This window comes from Palaemon carinicauda, chromosome 1 (genome assembly GCF_036898095.1).
Source record: "Palaemon carinicauda isolate YSFRI2023 chromosome 1, ASM3689809v2, whole genome shotgun sequence".
Taxonomy (NCBI): Eukaryota; Metazoa; Arthropoda; class Malacostraca; order Decapoda; family Palaemonidae; genus Palaemon; species Palaemon carinicauda.
The window spans coordinates 80,969,243-80,977,687 of record NC_090725.1 but is presented as its reverse complement, the minus strand read 5'-3'; the positions used below and the strand labels follow the sequence as shown (position 1 = coordinate 80,977,687).

At 34.7% G+C, this 8,445-nt stretch overlaps 1 long non-coding RNA gene across 1 annotated transcript; it reads left to right on the top strand.

Moving 5' to 3' along the window:
* The first annotated feature begins 1,115 nt into the window (after window positions 1-1,115).
* On the top strand, window positions 1,116-8,212 carry LOC137642584 (uncharacterized). Its single transcript, XR_011044818.1, has 4 exons — window positions 1,116-1,349; window positions 4,566-4,686; window positions 5,435-5,704; window positions 7,439-8,212. It is a non-coding gene; the product is annotated as an uncharacterized lncRNA (long non-coding RNA).
* Window positions 8,213-8,445: the final 233 nt, after the last annotated feature.

Here is an 8,445-nt window from a genome sequence, read left to right as displayed (position 1 = left end):
TATACCATATATATACATATATATAGTATATATATATATATATATATATATATATATATACTATATGTATATATATGGTATATATGGTATTTATACATATATATATATATATATATATATATATATACCATATATACCATATATATACATATATATGGTATATATTATGGTATATATGGTATTTACTTATATATATATATATATATATATATATATATATATAAATACCATATATACCATATATATACATATATATGGTATATATATACATATATACATATAGTATATATATATATATATATATATATATATATATACATTTATATGTGTGTGTGTTACTAAAACTCGAGGTTTACAATTTTTTTCAAATCAGCCATAAATATCATTTAATATCGAATTCGCTCTGACATGGGAACTTAGCGTCTTAGACGCACAAGGAAATTCCCTTTCATGATAACTAGCCCAGCCCGGCCAGGGACTCGAACCTATGATCGATAAAAAATAAGAATAAACATTAGCCTGTTTTGACCACCCGGCAATTAGATGAAATGAACTAAACCCAAGTAAAATTGGACAATCGTTGCTGGAGGAAATATAGATGACAGATAAGGATGACAAAGAGAAGCAGAGAGAGAGAGAGAGAGAGAGAGGAGAGAGAGAGAGAGAGAGAGAGAGAGAGAGAGAGAGAATATCCTTTTTTTTGAAAAGTCAATTGTCGACTGCAAGACGTCATCTCGTTCACAAAGTATCAAAAAGATTAGCGGTGAATGAAAATGGGAGTGGTTTAATTCAAAAGCACTTGATAATGAATTAACTTTATATATATATATTTATATATTTATATATATATATATATATATATATATATATATATATATATATATATATATATATATATCTAGTGAATTAGATGTATTTGTGAATAAACCTTTTAATTGACTACTAACTAACACATATCAAGCCTAATGGAGTGTCCTTGTTTGCATTTTCCGTTGCTAAAACAAAGACGTTTAATCACCTTAGAAATCCGGTAGGAAATGTGAACTATATCTACATTTTCTTCTGATCCCAGGACGCCATTTGTTCTTTACTAGTTCTTTACTAGCCTACAGAGAAGCAACAAGACAAAGCAATCTTCTTCAGAAGTGATTAAGTGAAAAGAAAAATCAAGTGAAACTTTTTTTCAGTGACGAGCCAAAGAGGAACCATAAATTCATTTCTCCAGAGGACTCAGAAGTGAGTTTGACCAACTGGGATCAATTTCTTGACAGGATTCCAACGACCAACTATGGTGAAACTACTGTTCTTCCCTTTTGCACTGATTCTGGCCTTTGCGTCTGCTCAAGCAGGTAAGAATCCCTTCGCTTTAAGGTTAAAAGAGACTTTTTAGCCATGGTAAGCAGATCTTTCTAGGAGGAGGACACTCCAAAATCAAACCAATGTTCTCTAGTCTTGCGTAGTGCCACTGCCTCTGTACTATGGTATTCCACTGTCTTGGGGTAGAGTTCTCTTGCTTGAGGGTACACTTGGGCACACTATACTATATATTTTTCTTCCTCTTGTTATTTTGAAGATTTTATAGTTTATATAAGAAAGATATATTTTAATGTTGTTGATGTTATTGAAATATTTTATTTTATTTTTCATTAAGTTTCTTGTTGCTAATTTTTTTTCCTTATTTCCTTCCCTCGCTGGGCTACTTTCCCAGTTGGAGCCCTTGGGATTATAGCATCTTGCTTTTCTATCAAGGGTTGTAGCTTAGCAAGCAATAATAATAATAATAATAATAATAATAATAATAATAATAATTTATGATATATTTTAGTAAGAAAGAAAAACGTGGGTCTTATAAATGCCTTGAAATGAAAATAAAATCTAAGTGGCCTATCAAAGTTTGCTAGAAATTTGGAAGCAAACGATTCTTTAAAATAAAAAAGAAATTAATATGAATTTCGAAACACATGAAGGATTTTCAGCAAAGCTTCACACAACTTCATGACCGATCTCACAAGGTCTCCCCCTCTTCGACGGAGGTTATGATTCCATTTTTTCAAAGGGATTAACGTCAATTTATTGAAATTATTATTATTAATGAAATCATTACGGTAATCATTAAAATTATTATCATTGAAATTATTAAAATTAATTTTGATTCCATTTTTTCAAGGGGATTAACGTCAATTTATTGAAATTATTATTATTAACAAAATCATTACGGTAATCATTAAAATTATTATCATTGAAATTATTAAAATTAATTACTATAAATATGGGAACTATATAAACGAATCAAATGATAAACTTTGAAATGTGAATGTATGTATCATTCAAAAAGGCAGCTCAGTTGCATATTATTATTATTATTATTATTATTATTATTATCATTATTATTATTATTATTAGCTAAGCTACAACCAAAGTTTGAAAAGCTGGATGCTACAGTACCCAGAGCTCCAACAGGGAAAAATAGCCCAGCGAGGAAAGGCAATAAGGAAATAAATAAACTATTTGAGAAGTAATGAACAATTGAGATTAAAATATGTAACTACCAAAGAGGAATACCACTGCAGCCCCACTCTCCAGTGACTGAATCCTACATGCACAGCCCTTCGCCAAGGACTTGGGCTAAGAGCCAGTAGTAAGAATTCCTTCATGACGTCATGAAAACACGGAATAAAGTGCTTGCTTGACGTTCAGTATCATATTAAACATATGACAAAAAATTAGAAAGAATTTTTAAACTGTTATTAGATGAAACTATAAGAAAGATTACTCGAGTGCCATATGTGGATGAGATTATGGTGAGATGTAGATGGAGATGGTTTGGGCATGCTCTTCGAACTCCCCAAGAGAGATTAGTTCACAAAACTTTTGACTCGGCTCCACAAGGCACTAGAAGAGTTGGAAGACCCAGACCTACATGTTTGGCGTGAAGTAGGAGATGTTGAATGGAAAAGTATTGATTTAAAACCTCAAGCTTAAGACGAATGGCCAAATCTAACCAAGACCATTGCGTCGATATGCGTAGGATGATGATGATAATGATGATGATGATGATGATGACTAAATATTTATATTTCAGTCGTTGTCTTCAGACTTTGAGACACTACGTAGCAGCTTCTTTTTACTACATGAACCAAATTAACCTATTGATGTTTGGAATGGCGATATCCTGTCTTAAAATCTTCACTAAGTTCACAATTTATTACTTCCTGAAGACTAATTATTTTCACTAGTTCCTAACACAGTAATGAAGAACTTTTTTAAAATTCAAGTTAAAATTACTGTATATCTTATAACGCGGTTTTCTTTAAGCATTCTTTCACAATATCCAAACTCATTCTCTCTTCCAGATGACAAGTTCTCCATCTCTGATGCGAATAATACTGTCAACTTCAGAGCTCCTTCCTACACTGCTCTAGCTTCCTGGACCAGCGATATAAACAACAAAATCACCTTCGAAGGATTTCGGAATTTACGAAACAAACCTCAGCGACAAATTGAATGTATATACAATTCAATTAAATCAAATACATGGAATTTATTTGAAATTTTGAGGGATGACTGGGTAAGTATCAAAAGTCTCCGATCACTCAATGAATTCTCTGATCCCACAAAACCGTAATGATGCAATCAAGAAATAAGAACAAAAATCAATAATCTATAGGTGATTACTTTTTAAAAAACCATTCTTTTGTGAACACTTTCTTTAGCTTTCAAAGTTAAATAATTGTTTCATTTTGAATCAAAGATGAAAATTTTCAAGTTAACTTTGAATACAAAAGACTTAGTTTATTGGAAAATCTCTGTCAAAAAGGGTCTCTTAACGGTTTAAAAGTCCTTAATGAATGGCAGAGGAAAGGGACAGTGACATTACCCTAGCAGGACAATGCCTTATGCACATTTTGGCACTAGTTTCATGCAAATTGGATAAAATATGTTTTTGACCTATGCATGGCCTTTAACTTTGACCAAATAACTTCCAGAATATAATTAAATTGTCGTTGGATCATGGCCAATCATCCCACCAAATTTTATGAGATTCGGTCAATACTTTTTGAGTTATGCGAATCACAAACATAACACCTATGATCCAATCACTCCAAAAAACTAATCAAATTGTCCTTGGGTTATAGCCAATCATCCCACCAAATCTTATGAGATTCGGTCAAATAGATTTTGAGTTATGCGAATCACAAACGAACAAACACACAAACATAAATAAATAGATACACGCCTATCAAATCATAAACCTTCACAACGAAGTTGAGAAGGTAATAAAATTCTTTCTTATTTGTTCTTTCATATTCCAAATAAATATTCATACTCACTTTTGAGCTACCAAAGACTCAAAGGATAAAACCATTTCTGTACACTGCTGTTAGTTACATCATTAAGGTATTTTCTGCTTCTAGTTGTTATTAACTGATAAGTAAAACTATAATAATATTGGTTTACAATTGATCTTTCTAACAGGCGAATGATTGTTAGCTTAATATGACAGATATATCTAATGTTGTGGAAAATTTTCAATGCAATGTCTTTTCAAAGTTTTTCTCTCCAAGGAAGTGGAAATTTATCCAGGCAACAGAAGATATGAGGTAGATCGGTCATATGATTTAAATATCACAATCAAGAGCACCAAAAAGACCTACTGGAGATTTTGTGCCAACATATATCAATGTGGTGAGTCCATTTTCTTTTATAATATCTTTTGGAAAGTCCTCAATTTCTATATATTCCTAATACTGTATCATGAAATTAATATATTCACAATGTTAATTAAAAAAATATTTCAGTTTTATGAACGTATACGACAAACAGATCTTGTAGTTCCTGTAGTGGATGTGGTTTCCTTGTGTGACAGGACCTGGAAAACAGCTCTTAAAGTAAAGTCAAGTCAATTATAGTCATTTGGACTAACAACAGAGCAAATGCATCTGTCCCCTCCTGATATCTCGTGTTTTTCATATTCTTTCTCAGCTCACTTACTTAGTAACATCCATCTCCTTGGCTCTACGATTTGATTTGGGCTATGCTGTTTAACCAGTAGGGATACCTTGACGGGGTGAAAGTGTTTGAGTATATCTAAGGTCAGCAAAGTTGTACTAGTTTAACCAGTGGGGATACCTTGACGGGGTGAAAGCGGTTGAGTGTATCTAAGGTCAGCAAAGCTGTACTAGTCTAACCAGTGGGGATACCTTGACGGGGTGACAGTGTTTGAGTATATCTAAGATCAGCAAAGCTGTACTAGTCCAGGCCACCAATGCTAGGTTGGTTTAATGTGAGCGATCAGACGAAAATCTACCGCCAGCACCAATCCGCACTGGCCAGCGTGATGATGAAAACTGGCCTTTGTCCCACTCTGGACTAAAAACTGCTCCGTTTTTTGTTGATGTTTAAGCTAAGCTAATCTAACAAAACTCTATTGCAGATCTTCCAGCACCAGTTCCCCCTGCAACTGAATGTCCTGTTGGTTCAACAACAACTCAAAGCAGCATTGTCTCATCCACGACTCAAAGCAGCATTGTCTCATCCACGACTCAAAGCAGCATTGTCTCATCCACTGTCCCAACGCCAAGCACCAGAGAGACTGCTCTGAACTTCACATCAATTGTTTTACTAAGTATCTGTTGTGTGTTGGTCGCTATCGTGATAGGAATGGCTGTTTACATCATTCGAGGGAGAAGAGCTTCACTTAATGGTAAATATTTGCTGTGAATAAGGATTATTCTCTTTAACACTAACTACTATCACCGTTTCAAAGTGAGCAGTTTCCTCTGCTGAAGTTGAAGATTTGTTTAACCCTATCTTAAAGACAATTCTGTCAAATCATATACACATTCTTTAATATAGATAAGTGATAATACAGCCAATAGATATATTCCTACAAACATTCCTGACATTCACATAAGCGCAGAAACTTACAAGCAGCGCAATCGGAACAACTACACCTATTATTCGACGGCACAAGCGGTGGCTGAGAACCCAATGCTGAGAGAAACCTGATTTTTTTAAAATTAGTTACTGCCAAAATTACTGCCAGATTTCATACACAAAATATTAAGGATTCAAATCAGGCACAATGTTTTGCATACTATCAAGTTAAAATCAGGTTATGTTGTTATTGATAAAGGGGTTTCTCTGATGGTCCCATAATCTGTCTCAGGTACTCTGAAACCTTTAACCCTGTGATGGAAAAAGACAAGTATTCCGTCTTGGATGCTGCAGCTGACAGAATAGATATCTCTTTCCTAAAATGAAACTTATGAGGGTTTTGGTAGACTAGAGGAAACATCCCTGTCTGGCGATATGCTGGACCGGGGTTTGGGACTCGCTCAAACTCGATAGTTTCTAGTAGTGTCTGCAATCTCACCATCCTTGTGAGCTAAGGAAGGCAGGTATCGGGAGAGTCTATAGGTCTACCTGCTGAGTCATCAACAGTCATTGCCTGGCCCTCCCTGGTCCTAACTCGGGCATTGATGATACGTATATTTGATCAGTCACTAGTACATTATTGCTGTTCCTCGCCTTTGCAATTCATGAGCGACCTTTAAATAAAAAACAAAACGATTCTTTGAGAGTAGAGGTCGTTTACAATTGAAATTTGTATCTAAATCGGAAGAGGTTTAAGTCAAACGTTAGGAAGCAATTATATGGGATCACAAATCAATAAAATATATAAAAATAAAAAAAAATGGAATTGCAAGATGTAAAACCTATTTTATATGGTGTAAAATGTGAATAACAAGATGTGTATAACACCAAGAAATGTAGAACATCGCATAAAAATAGAATAATAACAATTAAGTAAATCTTCGTCTTCAGCTTAAATGAAAATGACAATTTCAGATATAATCTACAACAAAACTCTTAATACGTAATCAAATGTACAGTAGGACACAGGAATTCCTGGCACATCCTGCTCTGAGAAAGTGCAACTAATCGACCCTTACTCCGGAGTAAAAACTCACCATGCAGTAAAGGCGTGGCAGGGTGCACTCCCCCAGAGCGAGGTGGACCATGCATTCCTGTGTCCAACTGTACCTTATGTGGACACAGGAATTATACTCCGTTCGATGTTCTCTTTTCTTGGGCTTATGTAAAAGCCATTGTTCTCTAGTCTTGTGTAGTGCCAGAGCCTCTGTACCATGGTCTTCCACTGTCTTGGGTTAAAGTTCTCTTGCTTGAGGGTACACTCGGGCATACTACTCTATCTTATTTCTCTACCTCTTTTTTTTTTGTTAAAGTTTTCATAGTTTATATAGGAGATATTCATTTTAATGTTGTTACTGCTCTTGAAATATTGTATTTTTCTTTGTTTCCTTTCCTTACTGGGCCATTTTCCCTGTTGGAGCCCCTGAGCCTATATCATCCTGCCTTTCCAACTAGGCTTGTAGCTTAGCAAGTAATAATAACAATAATAATTCCGTTTCAGAGCCTGGACTGAACATGAAGACAGAGGCTATTTACGAAGAGGTCGAGCTGTCAGGCAATGTTTTCAGAGCACAACAGAACCATAACTTCGAAAACGTCATCTATGGAGCAGTGATTCCGAGACAGGCATGAGGACAGGGGTAATGCAGGGTGATCCTCTGCCTTCTTGGTGTTTTTCATGGATGCCATGAACACAGGAAGGCCATAATCAATATGCAAGTCACGTCCTTTCAGTGGCACGAACTGAGAAAAAGAGTACAGATAATATGAATAATGTTCCTAACAAGAATCTAACTTACAAAAGAGAAATTTTCACTTTTTTCCCCCAAGTCTATTCCACCTGGCCAAAGATCATGATGATTTAGTTGGAAAGTGAAGCGTTGAAAAAATTCCCTGCTGTTCTCTTGGAGGTAAATAGAATATAATAAATCTATTTGGTGATATCATGTAATTGAAAAGATGTATTAAGGTTACACTGATTCAAAGAGATGATGACCGAGATCTGGCTACTTAGATGTGGTGAATTGTAGAAATATTAATGATTCACTGTAAAATCTCTGCCACAATCTCTTTCTGTGTAAAATATCTTTACTTTTAGCCAAACAACATTTCCTTATGTTGAAAATGAGACCAGAGCTTAGAATAACTGGTCCTAATCTGAAAGGAAAATGTTATGTAGGTGGCCTTTTCTAAGTCTCAAAACCCTGTATGGTTTTCATTTCATTGTGGGCACCTTTATTTAATTGTTTCTTTAACCTTACAGACTTTATTCTAATGTATGCATATTCAATTTCTGTATTTACATTTTCGTTACATAGTGGCGTAGCTAGAAATTTGCTCCCCCTTACCGAATAGTAATTCTAATTGTATACTTCCATTTTTTTTTTTCTGACCCTGCTTTGGAGGGACCCCTCTCTTGGAGGCCAAGGGGGGCCTTTTCAAAAAGGTCCCCCACTCTTAGCTACGCCACTGAACAGACTTATATTTGTTTCATAATTTACTTAAGCT